Source organism: Papio anubis, chromosome 10 (genome assembly GCF_008728515.1).
Source record: "Papio anubis isolate 15944 chromosome 10, Panubis1.0, whole genome shotgun sequence".
In the NCBI taxonomy this organism is placed as follows: domain Eukaryota; kingdom Metazoa; phylum Chordata; class Mammalia; order Primates; family Cercopithecidae; genus Papio; species Papio anubis.
In genome coordinates this window covers 29,989,771-30,006,278 of record NC_044985.1, presented here as the reverse complement: position 1 = coordinate 30,006,278, position 16,508 = coordinate 29,989,771, and positions in this window count along the sequence as shown.

The window sequence follows — 16,508 nt, the reverse complement described above, 5'->3', positions numbered from 1 at the left end:
TAAACAGAATTATTTCATATTTTTGAATCTTGCAGCAATACAAGATTGAACCCAAGAGGCAGAGGTACCATTATTTTTCACTGTATCATTTCTGTAAACACCTATAGGGTAGGAATTTAGATTATATCCTTTAGCTGAGTGCATTGAAATAAAGACTAGAAAAGCCACACTCTATTTGCCAAAGCAAGTCACAAAATCTGTTCCTACACAGGAGAATAGACAAATAGACACCACCTATTGATAGTAAAAACATCAACATTACATTGCGCTCACACCTGTAATCCCAGCATTTTAGGAGGTTGAGGTGGGAGGATTACCTGATGTCAGGAGTTTGAGACCAGCCTAGCCAACATGGCGAAATCCTATCTCTTCTAAGAATACAAAAATTAGCTAGGCGTGGTGGCTCATGCCTGTTAATTCCAGCTACTAGTGAGGCTGAGGCAAGAGAATTGCTTTAATCCAGGAGGTGGAGGTTGCAGTGAGCTGAGATCATGCCACTGCATGCCAGCCTGTGTGACAGAGTGAGACTCCATCTCAAAAAACAAACAAACAAACGAACAACAACAACAAAACACATTACATCGGAAAGAAATGAAATGGATTAGGAAGTGTTTTGGTGACCTACTGCAATAGGCTCAAATACACATACACTTGATTTTCAATTTTAAAATTGAATTCAATTTTAAATTTGCCTAGCACAAATGAATGAAATTGAAAAGCAAAACATTGCTCAATACAACAGCAAGCTCATCCCAGCAGATACATCAGTAGCACAGTGCTTCTTCTGTTGGTCTTTTAGAATTATAGTTATCTGTTTTGTGCTCAAAATATGTAAATGGTGGCGATTTCATCTGTAAAACTTGGGCAACTTGCATTAATCATTATAACTGAGTACAGGTCTTTCTCAGTGTGACTCATAAATATGTTTGAGTTTTAAAGCTTTTTATAATAATATTAATTTAATCTGTAAAATGACATTGCTTGCAATGAATTCCATTTACAAATCGAAATAAGCAATGAAGAGAAAGTGGTAGCATAGCTGCTAATTGTTAATGGAGACTGAAAACAATGGAGCAATGGAAAACATGAAAATATCTTCTTGCTTCTAAAACATCTTGCAATACCGCGACACTAGTGAAGATGGAGTTTGCTTAGATGGATTTGCCTATATGCCACTTACTGTCAAACACATGGTTATCTGACTAAAATCTATTATTGATTATTCAATTTAGTGTTCATATATTTAAATTTTATTCAGGTTAGAGTGATGTTGAAACTTGGGTTTCACATTCTAGCATGCTACTGCTGTGGCTGGCAACAAAAATGTTAAAATACAATCATCTTCGAAGTATGAAATGGCCACTGGAGGGCTGATTTCCATTTTGTGGTTTATGGCTTCTTCTTAATATCTGATAATGTAATTATGCTTCAGCAAAGAATGAATCTTCTCTTGGTAAAGTAAGCTATGCCCAGAATATTGATGATTTAAATAAAATAATACCATGACTTTTAAAAGGATATTCATTTGGAGAAGGTTTTTACTATGTAAAATATCCATTATTCAAAGCTAGAGATCTTACCTTGCTTTCTTCTCCAAGATAAAATGTGCAAGAGTAAGAATTTGGTTTCTAATTGTTGTTTAGTAATATTATTGTTAAAGTTAACTTTGCTTTTTTTTTTTTTTTTTGTATGTAACACACTATAACACCTAAAGAGAGAAATTATTTTGCAAAAATAAGAAGTATCCTAAAACTGTTCAACACAATACAATTTGATCTACAGGTTTCCTGGCAATATATTCTTACCAACTTTTATACTTAACTTCACTTCTATTAGATTTACAACTTGATGAGTGTATCTGATGTAAAACTACTGTAACTACTTTCCCTTTTAAATTTCAGTTGTCAAATCGTGTTATCTAGTTTATACTACTCTGAGTTATATTCAGTGTTTTCCCATTCTTTGCTAACACAACATCTCATAAAATCACATAGAATAACATAATATGACAGTTGAATTTAGGAGAGCTCATATTATATTTGAAATTCAACCAATGTTACAATTTAATGGCTATAGAAGATTCATTTCAGAGATATTTTTATTCCAATGTATTTTTAATATTCTCATGTCTTTTATTATTTTGATGGGTTTTCAGAAACAGTTTCAGAAGCCCTTGTTTTGGGCCAGATTTTTATAAGGAGAGACAGGGACATATCTGAAAGTTTTAAGAGTACATTATTACAACATATGATATAATTAGATGAAAAAATTCTGAAATAGGTAATTTGAGTATTACATTGTTGATCAAAATTTCTAGTTGACACCTGCATAATAACAAAAAGAAAAATGATATCTACTTAGTAATCTTTTAATGTTCTTAGTAGCATACCACCTCTGTAGTAGTAATGATGTCTTTTTCAACATCATTGTGGTGCAGCATTTAAGAAGTAATGATATGGAAAAAGATAGGATGATGCGGTGCTGGCATTTTCTAAGAAGTGGTTATAACACGTAAGCACGGAATAATATCTTTACAATTTGGAAGCACAAGACTGAAATCAAGATGCAAGAGTTGCTTTTTATTCGACTTCCTCTTGCATTTTGATTTCAGTCTTCTGCTTCTAAACTGTAAATGTATTATTCTGTGCTTACGTGATATAAGCATGTTGCATTATATATACATATACACAATATATTTTTAAAACATTCTATATAATGTTTTCAAAATATATCTATATCTATATACAATGGCTTTTAAAAATATACTCATCTTTTCCCACTTGAGAATAGACTTTCCTATAAAAGGTTATAGTGTAACTGACTAGCTTAGCTTCAAAATGCATTTTAAACTTTTTTAAAAATCCTCTCTAGTCTTAGCCTTAAAATACACTTTGAAACTCTTGATTTTCCTCCCTTTCCACTAGACACTCCTTACACTCTGCCAGCTTATCTAATTAACTGCTTGCTTAGAAATTCCAGGGGTTAATCTTGAAATGAACCAGGCCCAGAGACCCAGCTGAGGAATCCTTCCCATCTAGAGATTACCTCAAGGGAGTTAATCTACAACCTGGTCACTGCTGAGATGGAGCCAGCCTGCACTCCAGATGGACTTAAGGTAGACATTGGAGCAAGATACGCAGACCCTATATCCAATACTACTCCTGCATGTTTCTCATAACAAGTTCCCCTTCTTAAATCCCTTACCCAGCCCAAAATATGAAATGATCTTTCAGAGACATGAGTCTGCCCATTTTCCAACTGCTAGCACTTGAATAATGTTGCTTTCCTTTCAGTATACCTCACTTCTCGTGTTCTTACCTCGAAGCAGTGAGTAGCTGAACTTCACTTGGTTACAAAAGGACATGTTAAGTATTTGTCTTAGAAAATATGGTCCCTAAGTAAACCATACTTTTATGCAAAATGAGACAAACCTTGGTACTTTTCATATAGTAGTATTTTGTATATAGTAAAAGCTATCAACAAACTGCATTCACGTGTACTGCAACACTGGATCCTCACAGACATTTGTACCATTAATTCATCCCTTTAATAGACAAAAAATTACAAGATAAATGGGCTTATCGATTCCCACAGAGTTAAGTAGCAAGTCAGTGCAGACTGACTTCCAATAGTAAAGTCAAGCTTGTAGTTCCTGAGGTGGGCTGATCTAACCTTCTTTTCATGGATTTATCCTGGGTTCATGATTAACCAAAACTCTAAGAGGTTTTGTTTGTTTGCTTATTGTTTTAGTTAGTTTGTTTATTGTTTTAGTTTGTTTTATATACATTAATCATTGAATAGTATTAAGAGATTTTTGGTTTTTTGCTTATTGTTTTAGTTTGATTTTTATACATTAATCATTGTATAGTATTTGTGCTAATATTTTGTGCATAGGTTTCTTAGTCTTCAAGTACAGTAAAAAACTACTGAAAAGGGAAAGAAGTCATGAACGTTTTTTGGCAGATTAAATTGGGAGGAAGCTGATCTCCTGCAGGGCAAAAGACTTATCAAAAACAATACATAATTAAAATATTATGTGCTATTTACATAACAATTCTGAGGAGCTTGAAGCACTTTACAAAATCAATTTGACTAATCCCAGTGAACAGTGAGGAGCTATGCAGGATAGTGGAGATGATTGCTGTCCTCATAAACAATTTCTAGTACTTTGGGGAAAGACTGCCTTTTACTCAGATCTCATAAGTCTGTGACACAGCCACATTTAGTGGGAAAAATAGACAGTTATGGAACAAAGTAGAGGAAGGCAAAGAAGGAGAACTGGAAATGTCACAGTAGGTAGTTAGACATGAGCAGAGCAGAAGAGGACCCCTCCAACCAGGAATGTCAAGTGATATTATCTCTCTAAAATAATAATTGGTTGAAGTTGGTACTAGAAAAAGGCAGTCTTCCAATAGAAAAAAACAAAAACAAAAACCCAAAGCTAGTGATCAGCAGCTTCCCAATAAGATCTCAGGAGTTTTGTGAGTGGGCTCAAGTATGTTCACTAAGAGGCAAAATGTATGACCTTCCTGTAGGAACTCTCAACTGGCAAGGCAAAAACACCTCAAGTGAGCATGTGCACAACTTCAGTAAACACACTGAGCATGCAGCTCCTCCCAAGTGCTAGCAGGCCACTGCACATGCGGACACCCACCCCAATGGGACAATCAAGCGAGAAGAAGTGAAAGACTCTGGAAGCATCCCAACATAAAAAAAAAAAAAAAAAAAAAAAAACCCAAGTCAAAGGTCAGACAACCCACTTGGATCACTCAAGACTCTTGCTCTTCCAAGTGCATTTTACTTCCTTTTGTTTCTGCTCTAAAACTTTTTAATAAACTTTCACTCCTGATCGAAAGCTTGCCTTGGTCTCTCACTCTGCCTTATGCCCCTGGGTCAAATTCTTTCTTCAGTTAAGATATATTAACTTTACATCATAGTATTTCGTTATCTGCAATTTTACTTCATAGTATCTAAGTTACAGGATATAAAAGAGAAAAAAGAAGAGAAGAAATAGGGAAGAGAGAGAAGAAAACAAAGATACCCACACACAAATACATATACAAATGTATACATTTATATACACACACTCATAAACATCATGATAAAAATAAGGAAAAATACTTTTAATAGTTGTTTCTGCAAATGGTCATGTAGTTATAGCTTTTATTTATAACTATAGTCTTCCACTACTCACTCTACATATTTTTTGCCCTTAGTAAGCATCTCAGTTGGTCGTGGTTCTTTACCTAGTAGGGTGACTTCAACTTTCATTTCTGAAGCATCTGAACCATTACAAGTTCTGCTTAAATGGGGTTGTTTTATTTTCCACTGACCTTACTAAGATACAGCCTAAGGGGTCCCTAGTATTCCAGACATACTCTTGTTTACTTAATGTCATAGCAGTCCAGTTTTGTCTTGGTAATGAGGATCAATTATCCCAGACAGTATGGTAACTTCATTTTTTTTTTTTCTGTTGATTCAGGAGCACGAGGAATTCAAAGTGGACTAAAGGCAGTCTTAATTGGGAATTCAGTGGAATCATTGTTGCTGTCTTCTTGTGGAGCACTCTTCTCTTTAAAATTAGCACCTCTGGACCAGCAGAGAATAAAGGAATGGGGACACAAAACAAAAATTTTGCTGGTAAATCACTGAGGATAAGAAGTGCTGGCACTTTCATTTCCATCCACTGATTTCTACACTTACCATTCCTGGCTTTGGGAGCAACAACACCATATAGTGGATGCTGCTTTAGAGCATAGGGCCTCCTGGAGAACATTGCCTCTGCCTTGCAAGGTACTGGCACCTGGGTGTCACTGTAACTGAGTCTACAAAAGGCTCTTCCATGATTCTATCAAGCCAGCTGCTTCAGGATAATGGGGAACATGGTAAGATCAGTGAATCCCATGAGGATGGGCACACTGCTGCACCTTGTTTGCTGTGAAGTGAGTTATTTGATCAGAAGCAATGCTATTGGAAAACCATGATGTTGAATAAGGTATTTTGTCAGTCCATGAATGGGGGGTTTTGGCAGAAGCACTGCATGCAGTGAAGACAAATCTATATTAGAAGCATCTCTTCCAGTAAGAACAAAATGCTGCCCTTTCCATTATAAAAGTGGCATAACAGCATCAACATGCCTCTGGGTAGCTGGCTTATTACCACAGGGAATGGTGCTATATCAGGGTGGAATGTTGTTCTTGAGGCTGGCAGACTGGAAACTGAGCAGCTGTAGTCTAGTCAAACTTGGTGAGTGAAAGACAATGTTTGTGAGCCCATGCTTAACCTTCAGCCCAACCATCATCACCATTTTGTTCATGGACCTTTTGGTCAATGACAGGGATAGTTGGGACAGAGGCTGATTGGTATTCACAGACAGGCTATCCTTGATCCATTTGATTATTAAAATTCTCTTGAATTTCAACTTTGAGTAAAACACAAATACACACATATCTACATGCTTTTCCAATTCAGAGATGTCCATTCATATGCTTCTTCCTCAAAATTTTTTCCTCTAATTCTACAATCATGTTCCTTGCCTTTCCCTAATCATCTAGCCAAACATTGTCTACTACCTATAGATTGAAACTGCCTTTATAAAAACTATTAGTGAGAAAAATCTGACATAGGAACATTATGAGAGTGAAAGACATTTGACCTAGCTGACTCCGTCTTGCTTCTTACCTCTGAGCTGCCCCTTGCTCATTTCTGGACATAGGCCAAGCTAACTTTGGCTAATTTCTGGGCATAGACCAAGCAAACTAATTTATAGTTTGATTGTAAAGCAGAGAAGATAACAGCCCCTTCCCAAAACAAACTCCCTCCTTGCTTGGGGACAAGACCACCTTTGCAAAACTAACAAATTAAACACAAGATTAGATATTATGTCTCAGCAGTCATACAGCCAGAGGTCACAAGATTTCTAAGCTCCCCAATTGCTCCTATAGATAACATTACCATTATAAAACTTAAGATTGGTGTTTGTGGTATTTTTCAGACCCTACATTCTGATGGAGCAGCTGGTGCCACCCACACCAGCAAACTGGGTCATCTTGTCTTGTGACTCTCACCCAGGAATTGATTCAGGGCAAGAAGACTAGCTCTGACTCCTTATGATTTCATCCGCAACACTGCATTCTCCATGCCCTAGCCCCCTGCACACCAAACCGTATTTAAATAACCCTAGCCTTCGAATTTTGGGGATGACTGATTTGAGCAATAAACACTGGTCTTTTGCTCATCCAGCTCTGCATTTAATAAACTTTCTCTCTTGCAAAAATCTGCTATGCTCAGTGCATTAGCTTCTCTGGGTGGCAGGCAAAATGAACCTGTCAGGTAATTACAGAATCGATATATAATTGCACATCTGGCCATTTCTCACTTCAAATAGAGTGATGCAGTCTTCAAGTTCTGCCTTCTGGGAGGGTTTCCCTTTCCCGTGTCTCTCAGGGATGTCCAAGAAAGGGGATGTAGTGCTGCAGCTGTCCACTTTGGATAGTGCTTGTGTATTGTGTAGAACCATCTGTAAATCACGCCGGAGTTTTTTCTACTTCAGTCAACAGATTATAGAAAACTCCCCATGAGACCACAGGTGCAGGCTGGGAGAGAAGATAACAGATGAAGTGGGAACCTTGGACATTTGAACTACTTCCTCATGTAACTTACTTGTGCCTTTGAGGCCTGTTGAAGCTTACATTTGTATATAACACTTCCATGTGATGATGCTATGCTGCTGTGTATGTCCAGCTTATGGCTTGACAGGTTAGATCACACCCAGACCATGATGGGAGCTCAGGTCACATGGTAACTCAGTAGTTCCTGGTTTGGCAATCAGTTTAAGGCCCAATAGCAAGGAAAAGAAAAGGGTGGTGGGGGGAGCATGATGGCTCATGCCTGTAATCTCAGAACTTTGGGAGGCTGAGGCAGGCAGATCACGAAGCCAGGAGTTCGAGATCAGCCTGGCCAACATAGTGAAACCCCATTTCTACTAAAAATAAAAAATAATTAGCCAGGCGTAGTGGTGGGCACCTGTAATCACAGCTACTTGGAAGGCTGAGGCAAGGAGAATTGCTTGATTCTGGGAGGCAGAGGTTGCAGTGAGCTGAGATCATGCCACTGCACTCTAGCCCTGGTGACAGTGTGAGACTCTGTCTCAAAAAAAAGCTATTTCTCAAGGGAAGAGAAGTTATCTGTAGAGGAAGGCCGGGTTTTGCTTCAAAATCCTAAAGACCGCTCTGTGATTCACCTACAGGGACCTGCCAAAGATTCCAAATAGAGTCACTATTTGCCAATGGCACTTCAAGCACCATTGGATCGACTGAATCATATAATCGAAGTTGCACAGCAGCTTGCATAGTAGCTTGGACTTGTTACAGAGCCTTCTCTTGTTCTGGGTACCATTCAAAACTAGCTGTTTGTTGGGTCACTCGGTAAATGGGCCAGACTAACATACCCAAATGAGGAATATGTTGCCTCTAAAATCGAAAGAGGCCAACTATGCATTATGTCTCTTTTTTTGGTTGTAGGAGAAGCCAGATGCAACAAACTATCCTTCACCTTAGAAGGGATAACTCAGCATGCCTCACACCAATGGAACCCTAGAAATTTCACCGAAGTGAAAGACCCTAAATTTTTGTCAGATATATTTCCAATCTTCAACATGCAAATATGTTACCAATAAATCTAGAGTAGTTGCTACTTGTTGCTCACTAGAACCAATCAGTATAATGTCACAATGTTATGGACCCATGTGACATCTTGTGGAAGAGAAAGATAATCAAAGTCTCTGAGAATCAAATTATGACAGAGGACTGGAGAGTTGATATATCTCTAATGTAGGATAATGAAGAAACATTGCTGGAATTGCCAGCCAAAACAAACTACTTCTTCTGGTCTTTATTAACAATATGGAGAGAAAATGAAGTTCACTAGCTCAATAGCTACATACCAGGTGCCAGGGGGTGTGCTAATTTGCTCAAGTAAGGAAATCACATCTGGAATAGCAGCTGCATTTGGAATCACCAACTGGGTAAGTTTACAGTTACACAGGCTCATCTGCCAAGATCTATCTGTTTTCTGTGCAGGTCAAGTGGGAATATGGTTGGAATCACCACACCTGCATCCTTTCTGTTTAAGATGTTGTCACTAATCTCTGGAATCATCCTCCCAGGAAGATGAGACTGCTTTTGACTCACTATTTTTATAGGTAGGTATAGACAGTTGTAGTGGCTTCCACTTGGCATTTCTCACTATAATAACCTTCACATCACAGGTCAGAAAACTGATGTGGGGATTCTGCCACTTGCTGATTGTTTATTCCAATTATGCACTCTGGAACTAGGGAAATCACCATAGAATAGGTGTGGGGACTCACTGTACCCCCTGTGAGATGGGCCTAAGATAAAGCACCTGACTTTCATGACTTTGTGGCCAAATATCATCTGGCCACAGTGATGTTTTGAGTGTCTTGTAATTGGTGTCAGTTCAGAGCCAGTGTTCCATAATTTCTTCAAAATTTGATTCTTCCCTTGTTTCCAGTGTACACTAACTAACCTGGTAAAAGTAGGGTAGAGAAGGCTAACAGAAAGATTAACAGTATACATATTTAGCAGTATAGTGGTGCTCCTCCTCAAAGGGACCCAGCCTCCCCTTCATTCATGAGGTTCTGGATCTGTTAACTGGCTCCAGTTTACAAGGCTATGACTCTCTATGTTGATGATTCAAGTTAGACTTTTGTTCACTTGACTTAGTACTCTTCCACTTTGATTATATCACTATGCAATCTATGCATGTCACAGATTTACACATGTACCCCATAACTTTATTTTTAAAAGATCATATAAGATTATGTACTGCTCATCTATTTGACTTCCAGGGACACCATGATCAATTAGCCAATGCCACTGGTCTCTGCAAGTCAGACTATGCTGATTACTGCTCTGACTCTGCTGTCGGATATGGTAACCATGCCCACCTTGTCTTTGGCAATTAAGTGCTGTCACTTGGCCTTGCCACCCTGCAATTCAGTTACCCCCATTACACTTAAGGATCCCAGCTCAGATGTGGCCATTATCACTGTAATTCTTTACCTACAGAGAAGAGCAACCTCTTAGCTCTTCAAGGATGCTGGAGGTCCTCTCATAAATTTATTCCTCACAGTCCAGGTAAAAGGTGTGTACTCTGGGAGAGTGAGCAGGTTTTATGTGTTAAATCCACTCTAACATTTTAGTCTCCTTAACCTTTAGATATCTTCTTCTATAGTGTATCAAAGTAGTTCTGGCATATATACTTCATTTAATACAGGACACCTTTTGTTCTGTGTTTCAGCCAGCTAATCAATCAGACTATTAGAGCCTTTCTAACTCCCTGAGCTGCAACATTTAATCCATAATCTCTGCTTAACAGACCAATACCAATACATTTATCCTGACCCAACTTTGTTTCTTTCACCATTTTTCTACACCGTTAATATAGATTCCTACAAATATTCTCCAAATCTCTGACTATGTAAACTGAAAACATCATACAGTTCTTCTAGAATGCAGTGCGTCTCCTCATGAGTCACACTTTGTACGTCATATTTTGGGGCCTGTAGAGACTTGAGTCTAGTTAGAGGTCTAGAAGCAAAGATGGGTGGTGGCAGCAGATTCTGAGAAGACCCAGCAGTGTCTTGCAAGATAACTGCCTCAAAGTAAGCTGGCACTTCCTCAGGCAAAGCAAGAGTAATCTTATGGGGGAAGAACTGCTTCTACTCACAAAAAAGACTCATCATAATTTAGGGATTCAAGGGCCCCACTTTTATCAGGAGCTTTGCTGTGTCTTCATTCCAATTCTTAAGATTTCATTCCATCCCAAGTAACGTCTTCACTTTAACATTAGACACCCACACGCTGTGAAGCTGCGAATTCAATTTGTGTTGTAATTCAGCCACTTGCAGGATGAGACTCTAGGTTTGGTTATCAGTAATCTCAGCTCTGCAGCTATGGGAGTGTTTCTTTCAGGACAGACATAGAGACTTCCTGGTTATTCATGCAGCACTTGTGCTGGGAATTTGAAGCCATGAGATTATCTTGTTTCCCCCCCAATTTGTCTAGTGCAATTAGGAGGAAACAGCCACTGTCATTATATTCATTAATTTGACAAAAATGTTCTAAGGTATTATGGTCCCTCTGGGTCTTATAAATATTTTATTAGTAATACGCAGTGGTGATATTTTATGTATCTATTGCCACACCACACCACAGACTATCACTGTGCTCTTTGCTACTGCAAATAGAGTCATTAGTACCTTTAAAGTTAATCAGATTAGAAAACCAATTTCAGAAACCTTAGAATCAATTCCAAAAACTGATCATTAAGATTTGATTTTTCTAGAACCACTCTGTCCAAAAATCTGTGACAGTCGGTTCTCTAGAAAAACATAACCAAAAGGGGAGAGAGTAAGATTTTAAGGAATGGGTTCATGTGTCTATGAGACTTGTGTCTAAAGTCCACAGTACAAGCCAACTGCTAGAAACTCAGGCAAAATTTGAAGTTGTAGTGTGGAATATCAAATCTGTAAATTAAGACATCAAGCTGGAAACTCAGGCAGTGATGCTATGTTACTGTCTCGAGGCAGAATTCCCTTTTCAAGAGAACTTCATTTTTGCTCTTTAGGCTGATCACATGAGGCTCACCCACATTTCTGATGGTAATCTTTTTCACTCAAAGTCAATCAATTTTACATTAATTACGTCTACAAAATATCTTTACTGCAATATCTAGACTGGTGTTTGATCAAACAATTCAGCATTATATCTTAACCAATTTGACACACAAAATCAACCATCCCAATATCTAAAATTCAAAATCATGTGCTAAACAGTCACATGGAAATGCCTTCAATATCAAAAGATTCTAGAATTCAACAGTTCACCTATAATTATGGAAGATAGACTATGGATATCCTAACTACCTATTTATTTTAATGCTCTTTTTATTATATAGTAAACATGATTTTATAACTTTGGAGATAAAATACTCTTTAATAATTTTACAAAATTCTGCTTGTGTAGACAACCACAAAATTATATTTCTATGTAATTTTGATTACCCCAAAATTTGTTTTCCCCAATATTTGTTGAAATTTATGATTTTTGGGTTACATTTTGTTCAGTTATTTTATAAATAAATGTCCCTTTGCAATGTGTGGAAAAGATATTGGATCAGCTTAATGCTTTAGTAATGAAGTTTGATAAACTCCAATTACAGTAGATAACCTACTTAATACATTATAATGGTTATTTTCATTCCCTGAAAAAAGTGTTAATATTTTATTAAAGCTGAGAGAAAAATATTAGAAGCTGTCAATAGTCAGACATTTGCTACCATAAGTGATTTCTATGATAATTACAAAAATGTGGACTTTAAAATATTATGTAAATTTTATTAGGTGACAAAGTCACACAGGTTTTGAAAAATTATACCACAGTTGCTCATTAACAGGTCTACATTAATGTAAATCTCTTTGAAGATTTATTTTCTCATTTTTTTTGAAGAACAGTAACTTTACTGATGTATTAATGACCTAATTGTGACTAGCCAATCCCATTTTTGTTTGAAGGATCGTTCCCTTGATCCTTTCAATAAATACTGGATGTGGGAAAAAAGAATACAGATTGATGGGCAAGAATTGTAATCACCACATACAGATATATGGGTTGAGGGAATAACGTGATTATGCAAAGAAAAATGAAATGATGCTTATGGGCCCTTGATGAACAATACAGGGTATTTGTATTAAGTAAGTCATGAATGTGGAAAATAGCAAGAAGAATATTTTATAAAATGTTCATTGTCTTTTAAGCACATAAGAGTCAGAGTGCTGGAACTCTGTATATTGTGCCTTTCAGGGGAATAGTTTCTATTGTCAGTGACAGAATAAGATGCACTGTTGAAACAGCAGAATCTTTCTTCAGATAGTCTCCAGATTCTTAATTCTACCCAGTTTTATTCCCCAGCAATATGATATATGTAAAATTATACTGTTCTCTAAATCATTGTCCAGAGATTCAATGCCAAAACTTATTTGTGTCTTGAAATTCCTAAGACTGAAATCATCAATATAATTTGAGTTTCAAAATATCCTGATGATAATGACATCAAACAAATTATCTAAAACTTAATAGACAAGATTAGAATTTAAATTATCTCAATAAAATGAGGTCTGATATCCATATAAGAGAAGAAATAAGTTGAGCATAAAGCAATAAAAATAAGTAAATTAAACTGCTATACATGTGCATGTGTATATACATATATGTATAGATTTGTGTGTGTGTGTGTGTATATATAGTATATACAGTAAAATTGTTGCCTCTATGTGTGTGTGTGTGTGTGTGTGTATATATATTCTGTGCAATTCTGCAGTAGACCTTTGCTGCTCTTTCAGTTGGATCTTATGTTCCTAAAATACCCAACATAGAGAAACTGGCACACCAAGTACCTTGTAGATTGGAAGAATGGGTTTCACTTTACACCAACACTACTTACAATTGCAATTAGGGAAACCTCAACTTCAAAAACCCTAGAATTTAGATTCTGCTTGAGTACACTGACAGAAAGTTGTGAGTTGCTTCTTCAAAATTTATTGGACTTCATCAAATTTGCTGATACAGCCAAGTTGACCTGACTTATCTTTTAAAATTGGCAACCTGTGAACAATTTGTCTCTAAGTGCAGATTTGTGTTTGACCTCAAAAACTGGGAATTATATATTGAAATGTCAAACTTTATCTTTGTTGCTACTTCTAAGCAAGTTTTACTAACCTTTTTTAGTATGCAGTCACATAGGTCTAAATTTTATTTTAAAACTTGGAATATTTTACCTAATAGTTACAAAAAGTGTTTGTCACCCTTTAATAACTAGCTGACATAATTTTTCTATAGGGAGATTCTTGGGCCTTTGTTTTAGATGCAATCTGATGTTTTCAGAATTTTTCTAAAATAATGTCTCAGTTTGCTGTTATTTTATTTTAGTTTTTTTTTTTTAATGGACAGAACAATATGCACATATCATGCCATTTTAATTGAGTAATTTCTAATTCCTAGTTCATGCTATTGCGTTCATGAGACAGTGGCATGGAAAAGTATATTTTCCTAGTATCTGACATAGCCTAATTTTAAAACAACTAGATTCCATGTAGATGATATTTTCAAGAAAAGTATAAATATATAAACATAAAGAATATGTTAAAGTAATTTTTTACTTTCAGACACACATTAAAATAACCATAAAATTAATTATTATCAGTTTCCCCAATAATAATGAGATGTGATAACACTGATATTGTTTAAAATTTACAATGTAATATGAGCTTATAGTTCCCCTATATAAGAAAGTAAAACTCAATTAATGAAGTAGCAATCTCTGTAGTTAGAAGCAGATGAAGAGAAATCCTATTATTGCCCATCTGGTATTACACTGGAAAGCCTCATTTTTGTATTAGATCATATGGTTTGGCTCTGTGTCCCCACCCAAATCTCATGTCAAATTGTAATTCTCACCATTGAAGGAGGGGCCTGGTGGGAGGTGATTGAATCATGGGGATGACTTTCCCCTTACTGTTCTCATCATAAAGCTCTCATGAAATCTGCTTGTTTGAAAAGGTGCAGCACCTCCCCCTTACTCCTGCAAGTCATTGAAGATGTGCCTTCTTTCCTTCACCTTCCAATATGATTGTAAGTTTCTTGAGGCCTCCCAAGAAGCAGAGGCCTGTACAGCCCGTAGAACCATAAGTAATCCTCTTTTTTTTTTTTTTTTTTTTTTTATTAAATTACCTTATCTCAGATATATCTTCACATCAGCATGGGATGAACTAATTCAGAAAAATGGTACCAGAAAGTGAGACATTGATATAAAAATACTTGAAAATGTAGAAGCAACTTTGGAACTTGATAGTGGGCAGATGTTGGAACAGTTTGGAAGGCTCAGAAGAAGGCAGGAAGATGAGGGAAAGTATTGAAATTACTAGAAACTTGCTGAATGGTTGTTACCAAAATGCTGATAGCGATATGAAAAATGAAATACAGATTGATATGATCTCAGATGGAAATGACGAACTTATTGGGAACTGGAGTAAAGTTGACTCTTGCTATGCTTTCTCAAAGAGCCTGGTGGTGTTGTCCCCTAGCCCTAGAGATCTGAGGAAATTTGAACATGAGAGAGATGATTTAGACTATCTGGCAGAAGAAATTTCCAAGCAGGAAAGCTTTCAAAATGTGGCCTGGCTGCTTCTAAGAGCATACGTGTGAGCAAAGAGATTATCTGAAACTGTAATTTACATTTAAAAGAAAAACAGAGCATAAAAGTTTGAATAATTTGCAGCTTTACCCTGAGCGTTTTTCAGAAAAGAAAAACTCATTTTTTTTTTTCCCCTGGAGAGAAATTTATGTCTGCTGAAGAAATTTGCATAAGTAAAGAGGAGCCAAATGTTAATAGCCAACACAATGGGGAGAATGCCTCCAAGGCATTTCAGAGACCTTTGCAGCAGCCCCTCTGATCACAGGCCTGAAGGCCTAGGAGGGAGAAATGGTTTCATGGTTCAAGTTTAGGGACTCGCTGTGCAACCTTGGGACATTACACCCTATTTCCCAGCTGCTCCAGCTCCAGCTATGGCTAAAATGGGCAAGGTACAGCCTGGTCCATTGCTTCAGAGGTGCAAGCCCCAAGCCTTGGTGGCTTTCATGTGGTGTTAAGCTTCCAGGTGTGCAGATTAAAAGAGTTGAGTCTTGGGAACCTCAGCCTAAATTTCAAAGGATGTATGGAAATGCTTGGACATCCCGATAGAAGCCTGCTACAGGGTGGGAGCCCTCATGAAGAACCTCTATTATGGTAGTATGGTGTGGAAAAGTGGGGTTAGAACCCCCACACAGGGTTGGCCTAGTGAAGCTGTGAGGAGAGGGCCAGCATCTTCAAATGCCCAGAATGGAAGATCCACGGACAGCTTGCACCATGTGCCTGGAAAAGTTGGGCACTCAAGGGAAGTCTGTGAAGGCATCTACTGTGGCTGTAACCTGCAGAGCCACAGGGGCAAAGCTGTCCAAGACTTTTGGAATCTACCCTTGCATTGGTGTGGCCTGGATATGAGACATAGAGTAAAAGGAGATAATTTTGAAGCTTTAAGGGTTAAGGACTGCCTTGTTGTGTTTTAGACTTGCAAGTGGCCTGTAGCCCCTTTGTTTTTCTCAATTTCTCCCTTTTAGAACAGCAGCATTTACCCGATGCCTGTATGCCCATTGTATGTTGAAAGTAACTTAGTTTTTATTTTACAGGCTTATTGGTGGAAGGGACTTGGCTTGTCTCAGATTTGTCCTTTGGATTGAGACTTTTGAGTTCATGATTAAAATGAGTTAACACTTTGGAGAACTGTTGGGAAGGCATGAATGTGTTTTGAAATGTGAGAATGACTTGAGATTTGGGAGGGGACAGAGGCAGAATAATATGGTTTGGCTCTGTGTGCCCACCCAAATCTC